The 17414-nt window shown below is 36.6% G+C and overlaps 1 protein-coding gene across 1 annotated transcript in view; it reads right to left on the bottom strand.

The window, feature by feature from the left end:
* The window catches only part of SEPTIN7 (septin 7), an 80933-nt gene that overhangs the window by 46181 nt on the left and 17338 nt on the right, over positions 1 to 17414 (bottom strand). The gene's annotated exons all lie outside the window — the stretch shown is intronic.

The raw sequence follows: 17414 nt of genomic DNA, 5'->3' as shown, positions 1-17414 counted from the left end.
TGCATTCTTTACAGCCATACTGGACTCTGAAAAGAAAACCAGTATGTTCTGCTGTTCTGGATGCAGCCGATTTCTTATGATCTATAGTTTTAGACAGAGACTTCAGATTAAAGTGTTATGCCAAATACCGTTCTTTGAAGCCAGTAAACTGACCCAGCTTCTCAACAAGCTACAAGGCAAAAAGCGAGACAACCCTTCAGAATGACAGTAGTCAATAGATCCATAGCATGATTCAGACCACGAACAAATGGACCACTACATCTGTGCAAGAATTAATTCTGCACTGAACCTTTAAGGTGCCTGTCTTTGTTAGACATGAATCATGTAAGTCAGGGGGAAAAAAAAAAAAAAAAAAAAAAAAAAAAAAAGAGTTACCCAGAGGATTACTCCACGTATTTAGTGATACTTTGACAACAGAAAGGGCAGGACCAAAACACGTTTAAGCCTTCAAGAGGAAACACCCAATGAACTCACAGGTAACAAAAAATGGCAAAAAAGCTTCTGATGAGAGAGGTATGGAGAAGAATTTATGCTTATAAAAAGGCCCCATGATACAATATTCAGACCAATTCCGAAAGCTGAAGTGGAACATTGGCAATTGCATTCATTCTGAATAGAGTGTCTATGCACAATGTCCCAGGTGCAGTACCCACCCAACTCAGCCAGTCAGACAACAAGCCTTCCCAAACAGATCTGCTTTGTAACAAACTGTGTTAAGTGGCAATTCATTTACCCTAACCTTTTAGGGAAACACTGTATACCACCTCTACCTCACTCAACTGCATGATTCCAATGTGTCCTCTTATCCCCATTTGCAAGGACTTCAGTCACCTCAAAGAAAGATCACAAAAAGCTGTGGTATTCAGCAGGTTTGAGAGAAGAGAAATCCTTGTGAGTAGTGAGGTATTGTCTGACAACCTCTCGTGGCCTATTGCAAGAGGCTGAACAGAAATTCACCTTTGTTAGCCGATCTGACCAAGGAAACTTCTTCACGAACCACAGCTATCTCCCTGCCTACCTTATCACCAGCCAGCCATGTGGTTTCCACTTCTTCAGCAGCACCCAGTGCTAAATCTGAATCGTGGGATTTGAACTGAGAGGGCAGCACACAGCAGGAATATCTGTCCCAGTTGCATTTTTTCACTTTTTTATCCATGGAAACTCAATTACTTATTATTTTTGCAAATCAAAATTTACATCTCAAGACTAAGCAGCAATACAAGAAGTTTCCTTTGTCTTCTGTTTTCACCTTCCCTTTCAGTATTTTCCCACCTTCACACCCAGCATATCAAGTCCTCACTCTCTCCCAGAATAACTTCAAGAACCACAGCTTTAGCTTGCTTCTAGAAGCAGATAACTCTGAAGCTATACATATGTTTTGACATATGCAGTCACTTTGTTAGAATATATGGAAAGAGCTAAAGAAGTTTTTGAACAGTAAGTAATAAAAAGCCTTCTGGAAAAGGTCCAAAATACATCAACAAAAAAGCTGCAGCCAGAAACATCAGAAACAAGATCTCTACAATTTACTGGACGTGAAAGGATGCTAAATATACTCAACAGTACTGCTATGACACAGCAGCTTGAACAAAACAGGTAGAAAGGCATGCAAGATATGGCCCTTGATCTTCCATTCTCAGAAGCATAAACATAATCAAGGCACAATTTAACTAAAAAGTCACATGTGATCATCTACAGAAACAAAGATAGTCTTTTTAGTTATCTTAGCTATCTTAGCTGGAAAACAAAAATTTCTCAGTTGCTTATTTCTCCTGTTTTTTTTTTTTTAAAAAAAGACACCTCATTTAAAAGCTTCTCACTGTATCAGGAAAACCCAGCTGAGTTTTTTTTTAAATCCTTTTGCTCTATATGTAACAAAACCTATCATAAAACTTCAGCTATGAAGAGGCTTTATATAAAAAGCCAAAAGGGGGTGGGGGGGGGGGAATCTTACACAGCAAATTGAGACTGCAGTTCAGTACAAGAGAAGCTGCATATTTATGCCTCTTCATAATAAATAGGTAACATTTATTGAGGTGTTCATGTCACTCAGACAATACTGTCAGTACTAGTACATGCACCAGAAATATCTTAAGTGAAAAAACAGGTATTTTAAAAAGATAGATACTTCATGGGAAAAATTCTCAGGAGAGGAAATACACAGCAATTACTGCCAACCTAAATTTGGCATATACACCTACCTCTCTAAAAGATACCACAATCTGCAATATTTCTAACTGTGTCAGAAGTTAATCTTTTATCTTTTCTGTAGAGTTAAAAGTGCTAGAGGCTCTCAAATTCTTATCCAAGAAGAGCCAGCCTCAAGCTTCATCTAAAGTACATTGACAATGGGTGTTGTCAGAACAATGTGTCTACCTGAAGAAAACAAACAGCTTTTAAGATGTGACACTTTTTCTAGGAAGTACTGACTCTTCCAGTATACCTGCAAAGGTCTAGTTCTCAGTAGCTGGACAATTGGCAAGCAGCTTTCTCCTCCTTACTAAAAACCTACAAAAAACAACAAGAAAAAAGCAAAACAAAAAAAAATCCCACCCCTTTATTATTGATTGGATAGGGAAGGTGGTTCTGGAGAATTAAAAGTTTTACAGCAATGAAAACGCAAATTAAGCCTTTAACCACTTACCTGGGGAGAGAGGGCAACTTCTCAAGAGGGAGCATTCCATAAAGGACAGATATGAACAGCTCACAGAACAAGTTATGAAATGCCTCCCCAAAACCACAAAATGCAGTCAGTAAAGATTAATCTTTACTGAAGCTAGGGCCCTAACCTTAGTGCTTATTTTTGCATTCGGCAAGTCGAGGATAACCTAACCTTAGAAAGATATATCTAAATTAAACCACTTAGAAACATGCAAACAAGTAAAGGACACAACATCTTTAATGAAGCGTGGTTGTTGGGCTTTTTTTTATTATTTCATTGTAATAAACTATTTCTTTAAATATTAATCATATTCAACATTCATGAAATTGATTTTACTTTTTTAAGCTGACAACAGCAGTCAGTTAAGGAAACTGGTAAATACACAATGTTGACAAACATAGCCTTATTTAAATAAGCAGAAAAAATTGTTTGCATCTGCCATCAGCCCATCCTACTAGTAACAGGGAAGCCTTTCTTGCCCTGCTTTCCAATGGCACAAAAAATGATGCAATAGCATGTCAGTTTTAAAATGCTAAAGGAATAAGATGATCAACTACAGCTTTACTCATTAATTGTATGACCTTTTCTTTAACAGTTTATTAAAAAAGACATACATCGACAAAGGTCTTCACACTCTGCGTATTCAAATTAGTGTCATTCAAATAAGACCTGTCATTATATGCAATTTAATCGAACACTAGTTTCTATCTGAGGTAATCCTATCTAATCTTTGGTTAAAAAACTACTTTTTAATAAAATATTCATAGTATCTCTGGTTAATGAGAAACTGAAAATGGCCTAACTTCACCTGATTAGCAACTGCAAAGCATGTCAGGACACAAATTTAGCCAAAGGCAAATTCTAAAGGGTATTACATTCACAAAGATTTCCGAGTCCTTTCAAACTATCAACAACGTCTTCCATCTTCCTGAACTCTACTTTTGGTTGAAATGGTATAAAAGCATTTTTGTAGTTCAGCCTTCTTTGAGGCAAAATGAAACCGCCTAAATGGTAAAATGAGAAAGCTGAATGGGAAAGTCTCCTATGCAGCACCTCATCCATATGATGAATCTCTAGATTATAATGTTGTCTGTCTCTGAAAACACTTGGACCATCAAGTTAATATCACAAACTGATTTGACAAACATTTGTCAAGTAATTTTAATAGCCAGCCTGGAAAGCCTATGTTTCATCAGAAATTCAAGAATGCAACAGATACCAGACCACTGTATACATTAATTTATTCAATGACATGTGCATGCATTGGACCAAATACGCTCTACCATACCTACAGCATTAAATACGACTGCGCAGTGAACATCAGTAGGATAGTCCTGCTGGATTTGACCCTTGGCTTTCCAAATAGTGGTGTACAGCAATAAAATAACTTACAGAAAAATGAACCGACATTGTGCACAAACTCAGGATTTTGCTTTTTCCTTACCTTCCTCCACTTAAAACCTACATTGCTTCCCCAGATATTACGTAGGCATAGGTAACATACAAAAGACCTTTCAGAAAACTCCAGTATCAAGTGTGACCCCAAGTATGAGGAAAAATAAAAAAAAATCTAGCCTGAAACACAACTGCTTTTTCAGCATGAACATGAAGCCAGACAATTGCTAACATTTTAAAAGAATTCAATAAGCCTTTTCAATAAAAGCTATGTACAGAACTTAAAATGTTTGGTCTGACCAAGTGCTCCATACCAGCACCTTCCTGAAACGCTCATAAACTGTCATAAACTGTGACTTCAAAATGGGACCTAGCTTATTTTACCTAACCCAATATCCTCCTCCTGACAGAGGACAAAAGCAGATGCCCAAGAAAAAGCACTTGAAAGTGCTTCGAACAGGGGCCGGACCAGACAACTTTGAGAGATTCCATCCAGTCTGAACTTTTCCCTGATTCTGTAAAAAGGCATGCAAGCAAGCAGTGATATTTCTTCGAAATACCATTTATCTCCCAAAGTTCATGGTGCTAGTTAATAGAGATCTTTATTTTGACCTCTCAACAACATGTGCTTGTGAGAAGTTACAAATAGTAATCAAGAAAGCAAGCATCATCTACAGTCAGGCCCTGATGCTATTAAACTCAAAAATTATTTCTCAAAAACCAAAGGCACCAACTTCAGCTAGTCACAAAATCTAAGCAAGAAATGGCTACTCAACACTTATTAGCAGGAGAGCCATTCTGAAGCCTTTTAAAAGAGCTCTATAGATGCACAGTCAAGAAACTGCAGGAGGCACGCAACTGGAGATGTCTTCACCCATCTTTACAGATACCTGCTTTCTTCAAATTAGTACCATGTCATGACTTCAGCTACTGTCGTTATGCTGATCCTCCTTCTGATTTCCTGTATTTTCTACTCATCCTGCTGTCGGTATCCTCGCCTGGTCTGTCAGCCACTCAACACAATTTAACAGGCATTAGAAAATGCAATTACAGCATTCTACACTGTGCCCCAAAAGCAAATTACTTCTAAGAAATTAAGTTATTTTTAGCAAAAAAACAGACAGATAGAAAACTTCAGAAGAGTGCCAAAACCGAGGGACAAGAAGATAGATAGATAGATATATTGCCTAGAAGTTTGTTGATTACCTAGTACAGTTGATGTTTTGAACTGGTAGGTGTCAACTCCTTTCTAATTAGACAGGTGTATAAAAATGTTTTGCAATTAGTTGTAGAATAAATGCTTTTCTTGTTACTTAAAGCAGAAGCTATTTTTTGAGTAGAACCTCAAAACAGTCCAAGTATCTGCAAAGTTCATAAAATACTTCCTCTGAGTTCATAAAATACTTCAGATAACTTCAGTTATCTGAATGCTTGCCAATTGACATAAATCGACCAAAGCAGATAAATTCACAGTCAAATAAAAATTTGGACATTGCCCTCAGTTCAAACCACAGTCTAACAATATATAAAAATCACATCCTTTTACTTATTGTATAGACTGAAATAGCTGTGATAATTCAAGCCAAATTGTTCCAATTCAAGCAATACTTAAGGCTAAAATCTGGCCCAGTCATCCAAGTCAACTCATTTCTTTCCATTCAGTCACTAAAAATGTTTGATCATAGAGTGACCTCACTATTAAACATAAAACAACCGCAGGTAAAAGGACCGAGATGTACAGAGCAAGAACTGTATTTCAGAAACACAGTGTGTATTTCCTCATAAGAAAAGTATATGGATTTAGTTTTTCAACCACTAGACTGTGTTAGTTTATTAAGTGAATTAATAAGTAACCTGCATTATTGGGTTAAGCTCTACCTGTATTGTAGCAGAAGCAGGTATTCATTTTGCAAAATCACTGACAAAAGACATGTCCCTGCAACGGTAAATGGCTTAGTTTTTTAGCCTCAGTTACTCAGGAAGAAGTAGGAGACAAAATATATCCTTGAAATAATAGTTCAAATAAAAGTTTTACGCACTGTAAGCACCCCAGACAAAAGAATAAAAACGGAAAAATTCCAGCATAGCTTTACAGAACAAGTGCATGTAAAATGCTATTTTTATTGATACAGAAATCTATATACAGGAGGGAATTTGGTGTAGCAGGCAAGGTCATGCTCTTTAAGGTCTGACTTCGCTACGGTTTCACTAAAGTTAATCAACAGGCCACAAATGGTAGTGTTGTGGAACACATTTGGGGTGTGGGACAAGAGGCTTCACTTGTCCTGCTCAGGCTAACCCCTGCATTAGTCCCCTCACGCAGGCTTCATGGCACATGGAAACGAGGCGATTAGGATTTTGTTTAACACTGTTTCTTTCTGCATCAGAAGACTTACTAACAAGGTTACCTTTGGCATTTTCAGAGCAAGGAGTGCCATACACTAAACGTCTACAAAGAGATGATAAAATTTGTTTTCATGACTCCAGTTCTGTTGCTGGGAGCACAGAAGAGTGGTTAGCCACAAACACGTGCAACCATCTCAAAGGTTTCTACATTCCCCAAGTCTTTTGCCAGAAGTCTGGAGACACAAGATTAGAATTCTAGTGACCAAAATGTAGTAAGTTCAGAAGGGAAATCCCCCTAAAAATAATTACAATTAAACTTGAACACTATTTTATGTTGCTAACCTCTCCACAGGTCATTAAGCAAACCATCATCACACGTTATCCAAGACCCAAGAAAACTGATGTTCAGAGTCAAGCTTGTCTTCAGGTCCTTTGAAGAGCTCCTTGTTATTTACTTGTGCCATCCTACATGAAGACAATAGTATTTTTACTTCAGGGTATTACATTAACTGCTCAAAGGCCTCTTTGACAGACTGTGCTACTTGTCATGTAAAGCATTTTCTGAGGGTGAAAGAAAGAAAACAAACCAAATCCTCTTCCATCAATGGCAGATGTAAATAGCTAATAAGGAAAACAGTGAAGCAAAAATAACCGGAAACTGACAATAAACTTTCTCACACCTTAAACCAAGGAAGAACAGATGGTAAAAAGAATTGCTGACTTACGACAAACAAAAAAGTTTACTCTCAGAAAACCTACAGTCCTCTTTTAACTCTGCAGCATGGGACAAACTTTAACTGTATCTCCTCATCAGAAAAATCATGTAGATGTGAAGGCAAATTAATGGATCACAGTTTAATACAGATACAAAGTAAATGTTTTACAGATTTACATCATAGGGTTTGAGGAGACATTTTTAGATGAAAGCTCAACTAGCTCTTTACCAGAATATTATATCACAGGTGAACCATTCAGATCTTTCGTGAGACAACTCCAGAATATTCCTAAGATTACCTCATTTGTAACAAAAATCAGATTATTCCAAAAGAATACAAATCCAACTACATTTGGTGCAATAGTTCAAAATCCTTTAATTTAGTGAACTGTTGGTGTGACTGGCGACAACCAGAGCCTTGATAGCAGGCATCTCCATCCCAGTAGAACAACATAGCATTTTGTTGTATCACTGGCAAGTAACATTTAAGGTCAAAAAATACGGGTCTTAAATGAGAATAGATCAAGGACAGCAAGTTCCAAAACACTGGAACAAACTGAAGATCAATGTCACTCGCTTCTAAAACACGTGGTTCCCTACCATGCTTTTGAATACAAAGCATAGTATTTCTGTCTTGAAATAAAGAGGACATAGGCAATGTGGATCAAGGCAGTAATAATAATCGATGCATGTGTGCCATGACTTCCCTTTGTTGCGCCATGCCATTCAAGCTTATCAAGTGACACCAACTGCTTATCTGATAATTACATTTTTTGGCAGTGGTTTGTTTCATAGTTCTTCATTTTTAACACAATGCTCATTAGCCTGTATTGCAAAGTGCTCCACAGACATCCAACAACTGCTTGCAGACCACTGAATTACTATTTTTTAACTGACTTAGCAATAGCAAATAGACCTAAGATTTAGGATTAGCCCATAAATTCAAAACTTAACCTATAATGACTTCAGACTGCAAAACTGCTATTTTAAAAAGCACTGCTGTTTGCAGTTAGAGGTGTCACCTGGGAATGCTTCAGATTCTTTTCAAATAAGCAATCTGTCACCTTACATAGAAAGCAGCACTACTTCACGCACCCCAAGTAGTAAAATACCAGAGCCAGATGCTGTTAGAACTGACATTTGCTGTCCTTATCCGGCCTGCATTTATTTGTGTCCTTCCGTTCCACTGCTGCTCATTCTGCAGAAGGCCAAGAGTTTAATTCCCTTAAATCGCAGACCATTTCTACCCTTCTGGAGAAGCATCTGCCCCATGAAAAACACTCATTTAGCCTTCACAGCAGAAGTTTGATGAACAGAAGTATCAGAATGATGCACTTTGCATTACCTTTGATACACTCGTAGTTTTGGTTGTAAGACGTCAGCGTAATTTCTGGCTTAAGGCCTCATCAATGACGGACATCAAAACTTCAGTCATACAAAGCCAGAACTGCTTGTGAAATTAGTAAGTCAGGACCCTCCAAAAAACTTTCACTTCAAGCTCAATAGCGGAAAGGAACTACATTGAATGGCATCATTACACTCTTAATACAGCTTATATCAACACTGACAGAAACTTAGTACCATTCCAAGACAGAGTGTAAGAGTTCTTACATTTGTGCTCTTGGTATGCATAACAAAACTACCCACAGTGAAAAACTGGGATGGAAGTAAAGGCGGACAAGAACTCAAGACAGAAAAACTAATTTGATGAAAGTTGGCTTCAGCAGCCTTTCTCACCTCCAACCACTGATAAGTCTAAATATTCTGCCTTAAGTATTATATTATGGTAAATGACTGGAAAAAACATCAGACTACAACAACAGAACAGATGTGAGGAAAATTTCTTCTTAGAAGATGTTTATTCTCTTTATGGTATAAACTCTAATTTGTCAGTAAACGTGCTCAGAAGCTCAATAGAAAAACATCCAAAAACCAAAATGAAACAGTTGCATGCAATAGCCATACTACATACAGAAAAACACTGGAAAAAGGAACAAAATTTAACAGCTTCAAATGGATTCACAGTGAAGATCTGAACTGACTATTGCAAAATCAGCCAGAGGGAAAACATGCATATTGAATCAGAAGAGTCACATTTAATGGGTCATAGTGGCTTTACTACAATTGGGTATTTAGACCACAAATACTCCATCCAAGAATATCACTTTGGCTACAGTATTAACCTATTCATTCATGAAACTGTCCATATTTCTTGATACAGCAGGCAAGCCCAACATTTTCAGCCAACAGGAAGAAAGAAGCAGTTTTCAACTCATACAGCATATTTATCTACACAAAAAACTGACTTCTTCTCTGGGCTTGTAGCAAAGATGGCCCCAAAACCAGTTCTGCAGTAAACTGGCACCTGATTATCCAGGGCTAAGGAACTGGAAATGGTAGCAGCATGACTTCTAACAGGTCATTGCTTACAAGATGTGCAACATTTAGCTCACACCCTACACCAATGCACCGTGACAGCTCAGGACAATTTGTTGACTTTTGAGGGTAGAATCAAAACAAGTGTTGGACACCTGATAACCAATTTAAGAAGTAAAATGTATCCATTAGGTACCTTCTCCAAGATGTGTTTAAGTTCACACATTACATTAAACACCGTTACATCTGAACATCTACAAAAGCATAACTAGAACATCATGCAGTGACTAATTATTCTTATTCTAATATCAAAAACCCAGATTCATTTGTTTCAGTTAAATTGCAACCTACAAACTTGTCACCAACAGGAACAAGGACCAGGTTCAAATGCTGATCTCACCATAATGAACAAGTGTACTGTAATGTATGAAATACCAACAGAATAACTGTGTGTGTGCATGTGCGCACATATTCAGATGTGTAAAATCATCAAGGACATTTTTATTTAGAAATAAAATGAAAAACTGGTAAGCTAGGACAAGAAAAAACACCTAGAATAAAAATATTTACGTAGTTAGAAACATAGCAAAAGTTACAACTGGCCTGAAGACAGCTAATACCATGACAGGATTAATTATGTAGGTAGAGTACTGAAAAACTCCACAAAGCTTAAAAAAAGACAGTGAAGATGACACCTATACAATGCAGAGCACAGTATCTCATTAGATAGTTTTCATGAAGTTCCCTGAATTCATCTATTAGAGACCCAGTTTTAAATACAGATAGAAGTAAAATAATTCATACCATTTGTTATGAGACTGACAAGGAAACAACATATGAAATAGAAAAAAAGAAAGTGTTTCCAATAAAATCATCACTTGTTTAAAGAAATAAAAGCCAGTTAGGTTACAGGCAGATTTTTGCCAAATTATGGGTTCACATCCACACGCTTAGGTAGAAGTCTCTTCCCTCGAAAACCTGTGCCAGGAAACAAGCAACAATTTTTAAAAGAGAAATTAGGCTCTGACCAAAATGCTGCCTCACAAGAAACAGTTTAAATCAGTTTAAATACCACCAAAGCTTTACAAAACCTTTCCTTAATTTTTCAAAGCAATATTTTAATATAATAATACTTGCTACTTAAGGTTAGTTGTCAGAACTCAAGATTCATATGACAGGAGGCATCCAGTAATAGATACCATACTGAAGTTAGCTTTCATATTATCTACTCAAGAAGCTTTGCATCTAAACAGTTAATAAAGAAAATAAAACACCAAAAGGTCTTTAAAAGTTGTCCAGTAAGCACTACAATTCCAGTTAATGTTGCAGTTGCAAACAATTAAAAATTGAGAATTGAAGAGCAATCATTTTAAATACCAGCTTCAGTTCTGGCCATTAGAGTCTTTAAGCATCCTTCAGTACAAGTCTAAGCTATTGCACAGTGAGGGAAATGTTTAAAACGCGCTTAACAAAAATTAAGATAAAAAATGTGTTTTTTTCATATTGAGTGATTAAAAACCACTACGCTATGAGCAACTTGTGAGAGTATTTGAAGAGCTATGGTTTCTAGATAAGCTCAAATATGTAGATTAACCGACTTTCCCCGACACTAAGTTTCAACAATAATACACTGTAAAAAGTTTCTCTTCCTCCATCAGGTTTTAGACTTCGTACAGGTTTCTTTCCGCAACACTAGAAAAAGGCACAGGAAAATACCACAAGAGGCAAGAAGAGCAAGCACGCTGCAAACTGTATTTCATTGCTTTACGGGGTGGGGGGGAACCCCCCCATACAACCAACAAAGAACTATGAGAGAAGATTTTTTCTAATTGAAGCCAAGTAGCCACAGGAATCTATACTTTGAGCTCTCACCTGAAAGTAACTCAGTGGAAAATCATGCACTGCAGGCCAGTAAACTCAGTGTTAGATTACTGACCTTTCACGTCTTGAAGAGATATTCACTTCTTTTCCACAGAAAGATCTTCAGAGTTCATCTATTCTGCATTCTCAAAAAACCTTTATCAACTTCTTTCCACAAAAGGGAGTGATATGCTACTGGTGAGGCATTACTCTATCAATAGAGATTACTCCAGAGGAATGTGTCATCTCTAGGAATACCCTGGCTCCGTTCTGAGTTCCACCAGTTTTCTATTTCTTTCATTTTTATCTCTGCCAATTCTCCTGAATTCAACATATTTTGCTTCGGCATCCCCATCAGGTACATGTAACTATTAAGTTATCAATTTTAATACTCTGTAGACATCATCACTGGAACACATATCCATGGAACCAGTACATGAAAGGCAATTTTTTTTTTTTTAAGGTTACAAAATTCTTCAGAGAACCTTTCTTATTTCTGTACTTCACTGAAACCTCATAATCCTGTCAACAGAATACCTGCAACTTAAAATCTCTTTTTTTTTTTTTTTAAATCTAGTTTCCTAAGGGAGTCATATCTGCTACACAACAGTTGAACCCAGACTACTACTTTTCTTTACAGAAAGAGTACCCTGGGAACTGAAAGAGTGCTGTCTAACCTGGCCGTAGCCCACTGGCACAGCAGTACCGGACAGGCAGTCAGCTGTCATGCAAGTAGCTCAAAATGGGCTGCAGCCAAGGTCATAGCATGGAACACGTGACAGTCTTCAGAGGATGAGAGAATTAGAGGAATTGAGGTATTTTGAAGAAGTGAAGTTACAGGGGAAAAGGAGGCAGGACACATTCAAGAAATAAAAAAGTTTTGCTAGCTCTTTTCCATAATATGCTTTTTCTTTCTAAGGTATGTATGCCAGTGTACACCCCTGACTGTATACACAAGGGAAAGCTCCATAACCAATAATGCAACAATATAGGCCAGGGAAGCTAAGAACTGACTGGAAAGGTCAAAACTCACTTTTTTTCCTCCAGTAGGTTTAAAAGAAAGCATGTTTTAATTTAAGCTATATTTGTATGGTAGTAGAGCCTAGAGGCCTCTAAAATAATGACAAAGTTAGGCAATGAATACTCAACAATGATGACTTCACTGATCCTAAGAAGCCAAGTATGAAGGTCACACCAAAGGCCAAACACATACTCAGATACTGTGGTAGTAGGGACACTACAGAAACCTTAATTAAGAGGATTTCAAATCACAGCAGATCAACAAGAACTGGGAACATCCCAAAACAGTTTCTACTAAATTGTACTGCCCATCCACAGGTTATTTTTCATTTAATTATTCTTCCTGTCCTGCCACATGCTTAATGATTTTGTTCCTGGCTTTAAAATTGGAAGGGAGCAAAGCCTTCCTTTTAGGAAAGACCAAGCAGCTGTGAGTATCTGAGGCTCTTGGTACCACTGGCTGGTTTGGTAACTAAACTGCCCCAGAAAGCAAACAAATGAAAGGGGTAATTCTAATCAGAACATGATCCATCACCAGAAGATACCAGTATTACACCAGTCCAAGTTTTCTTCAGTGAACAATAAAAGCATTTTAAAATCAGAGTGTGCTTTTTCTTTAATGTAACTTCAAGTCTTGCAAAATACAGCCCTTTCCTCTGCGTCCATGCCAAAAAGCCATGTTTAAACCAAAACATATGAGTGTGCATATAATTACAAATGAAACACTATGACAATACTGCATGACATTTTCTTTAAATTGTAATCTACAGGTGATCTACAAGGCTAAAGCAACAATTAGAAAACAAAACAGACAATTTACTATAGGAGAGGTTTCAAAACAGCTTTCAGAGTCGAAGCTACCGAACAGTTGTTCAAGAAATAGGAACTGTGTAGAAAGGTCCTCTGGAAAGTCAGTTGACTGCAAGTGTTCTGCACTTTGCAAATCAGATGATTAAAAAAAAAAAAAAACCACAAAATAAAATTTAAGAGTCCAACCTCTAATAAGACAGATGAAGCCTGAACACCTTTAAGTATACAGCTCTAGGAAAAGCCACCCCAAATAATTATTCTTAAGTACATGAAGTCTGTAGGAGAAAAGAATTTTTTAAAATTATGACTTTGCATCTACTTGGGTGTTCGTTCAAATCCCATGTTACCAGCATAATTTCAATACAAGAACAATAAAAGAGGAATTTCCTGATTCAATGTTTAGAAAAAAGACACACTGAAAAGCAACTGTTTGTTCCACACCTCATTACACTAAAACAAAAACACACGCTCCCTACTTAATCAAGTGTAATTATATTAATAAACAGACATAACTACAATTTCACAATTAAGATTTTCTTTAACTGTGAGCTACTAACCATGGCAGTATTAATTCTGGAAGTTTTCTCTTCTTAAGCATCTGACTTAAGAATATATAAGTATATAATATAGTATAGTGTATATATATATAGTATAAGTATATAATATGTACTTTCCTCCAAAAGCTCTATACAGCAGAGAAATACAGAGAATACTCTTTGGATTTCAAACAGATCAAATATTTATGTCGGGTTCTCAAGTGTTTCAACAATTGTCTTATACTTGAAGAGATTACACAAGATTATGAAGGAAGCAGCCTAGCAAGGCAAACTTGACATCTTTTTCACTGGTGAGCTTTAATATTTCAGATGTAGAATTAGTTGCTTTAAACCACTATTTAAACATCTTCTTTTGAAAGCATCAAGAATGAAGCTCAGTTTAACGCATATTTCTGCCTACTTTATGTCTTATCCTCAGAGGAGGTGCTTGTTAGTTTTTATTCTACAAAATCAAGTCATTTCAGAAGTAGCGTGATTTAAACTACTGATTAGCTTTTCGGAAAACGACTAATATGAAATTCATTGTCTCATGAAGATTTTAAAGACAAATCAATGTCCAGTGACAACTGATCAATAAGGAAAACAAAGGGCTATCTCAGTCTTCAGTTTCTTAAGAGAAGTTTAGAAACTCTACCAAAAGAAACAATACAACTTAGAGAAAACATAAATACAGTTAATGAGATAGAAACGTTGAAATGTTTATTATGGCTAAATATTATAAAGTAACCCCAGGTCCTATTAAGGTTAACTTTTCAAATGATTCTTAAAACATTAAATATAAAAAGGACACTTCAACATCAACTTTTTATATTTATATGTGTGTAGTTCATAAACACTTCACCCTTTAGTTACATTTAATGTAAACACCAGAACACCTGGAAATTAGCAACCATATTTACAGAAAAGACTTCACTAGCAATTTTAAGCCTCAAATAAAGTAATTTTACTGTCCTGACTCAAAGAGCAAATTACAGAACAGAGTGCTGCCCACATGGCTGAAATGGAGCCACTTCCAAAGCAATGCCCCCAACCAGCTTAGATCAGCTCAGATAAGGAGCACTTATGTCCTGAACCTGCTCCAGAAACCATGCTCTAGGCTATTCAACAATTACTCAGCCTTACACACACGCAAATTTAAAAGCTCTCTCCCCAGCTTCACTGGCACAATAGAAGCCCAGGAAGCCACCACGTACTGGTATGGACAGCCCTATCACCTCCAGGGCAATGACAGTAACTCAGCAGCCTGGGGAATATGCATTTTATGGAGTACGTTCATGCTTTATGCACAAGAAAGGTTCTGTAAAACTGATCTGTCTCCCTGCAAAAATTCTTACTGGAAACAACGTCAGACCTGTTGGATGCTGTACATGTTACTTCCTCAGTGACAAATATCTTACATAATTAAACTGAAAACTGAATTGTTTCTAAAACAGTCAGTACAGCTGTACAACCATATTGGCAAGTCCCCTCAAAACACTGATCTGGCGACTTTTTGTACTACACCTTTCAAGACAAAGAAGCCAGATATCACGCTATGCGCATCTATTAAGTTTAACTGATAATTCCAGACTAAATGGACAACTGGAAAATAGTTTCTATACAAATGCATTAGCTGCAATATCAAGCCTCACAGACACCTGAAAATAGCTGGACACAGAGATCGCAGATCCCAAACATGATTTGTTTTCCTCCTTGTACCTGTTTAGCAACCACAAGTATTGTTTTTCTCATTTTTCATTTCAGAACAAACAGGTAACATACTGACACCGAAGTACCTATAAAGCATAGCCAGCAGACTAGTAATTGTGCAATCTACAGTAAAAAGCAGTCATGCACGCACAGTTCTTGGTAGTAGAAAGAACAAGAGAATATTTTAGATTATCTCCAAGACATGATATATACAGTATTCTTGTTCAGCCCGCACTGACCATATACAGATTAGCACTACATTCTAAAACTTCTAAGTTTTAGTAAGTAGATTACAGATAATTCCATTTACTATTAGAAAACTGTATCATAATGTCAACTAAAGACCTCAAACCAAGTCAGAATACACCATCTCAAAGGATGAACGCAGCAATAATTACAATTCTAAGAATCTAATTGCACATTACATTACAATGTTTACCAGCAAAAGTGATCAGTCATACACAAACTATTTCATTTTTGTATTTAAAATAGACACATTTTTCAGGGCATACTATTACCAGACACATCATTTTGAAACAAAATCATTTCTCCCCCCTGCCCCTCCTCAGATGTTAGAGTACTAAAAGATCAGCCATCATTTTGTTTGAACACTCACTTTCAAGTATCTGATTTCTATACTTGGGGGTTGGAAGGAGATGCATTTTTAATTTAGAAAACTACTGCCAATTCCCCCAGGAAACTTCCAGACAATGGCACTAATTCACATGCAAATGAATGAAGTCTTAGTAGTAAGTACAAAAATATTAAAACTAGTAACAAAATTTTCTGATCAACATCTCATTTTCAATCTAATTTTGGACCAACTTTTCTTCTTGACAGTCATAATTTTCTACCCTTCTCCTAAGTGCAATTGCATTAGACTGTACTACAGGCAAATGTAAGAACACCAAGGTAATTTTACACACTTTCTCCAGTTTTAATACATCACTACATCTACCACTTGTGCTTTAAGTGAATTGCTTTTTGCAAGAATGAAACTTGGAAGTACAAATTATATCCCTTTCTGGAATAATGCTTTATGAAGACAGTTCCCTCCCTTCCTCCTCTCTTTTTCCTGTAGATAGCAGAAAACCCAATTTTATTTAAGACTAAACAGTTTTGTAAGAAATAATGAATTATGTACTTGGATGCTAGATTACAAAGGAACCTGTAATCAAGTTCCAAAAGAAAAAAGCAACCCTCAAATTTTAAAATTCTAACTCACTTTGTAATCAAAAGAAAATTATGTGAACTACAATGAGTTTTCACCAATTTGACCTTGATTTCTAACTCCATCAATAGTACTATGTCACATGCTACATGCACATAATAACTGCACAAGATATCCGTTGTATTGATGACAAAACATCAAAGCATTATCAAGCTAGCGAAATTACAAAAGATAAAGGTAGACATCAGAGACAGCTGGCTACTATAAAACACATTATTATTTTAAACATTAGCATGTCAAAACTGGGTCACATATCCAGTACATACGTATCAGTTACAAACGTCCCCAACCTCAATAACAGTCTGCTATCATATAAGTATTCAAAAGAGGAAGAAAAAAGGAAAGCGGATGTCCTAGTAGGACAGATGACAATTTGGGTCATCACTGAAGCCTAAATGAACCATTCTGCATGGCATTATTCATCCATACTAACTATAGTTTCCCATTCTCTGTAGTCCATAGGGAACACACTGTTTACATTTGGTTTTCTTTGCAACCATACAAACTAGAAAGGTTTGTTTAAATTAAAGCTTTGATTTTGTAGCACAGTTTTGTGGCCACAGAAGTGCAGGATATACAGGATCCTGCTGCCTGGTTATGTGCAAGGAAAGATTCCAACTTTACTTTTGGATCCCAGTTTGCCATGCTGCACTCAACCGTAAAAGCAGTTCAATTTTTTTATTCAAATGAAAATCCAAGTTCAAATTACTTCTATTATGTCATACATGCAAGCTACATTTTAGACTAGATCCA

This window comes from Gymnogyps californianus, chromosome 2 (genome assembly GCF_018139145.2).
Source record: "Gymnogyps californianus isolate 813 chromosome 2, ASM1813914v2, whole genome shotgun sequence".
Taxonomy (NCBI): Eukaryota; Metazoa; Chordata; class Aves; order Accipitriformes; family Cathartidae; genus Gymnogyps; species Gymnogyps californianus.
The sequence above is the reverse complement of the archived record's forward strand: the minus strand, read 5'-3'. Positions and strand labels throughout refer to the sequence as shown.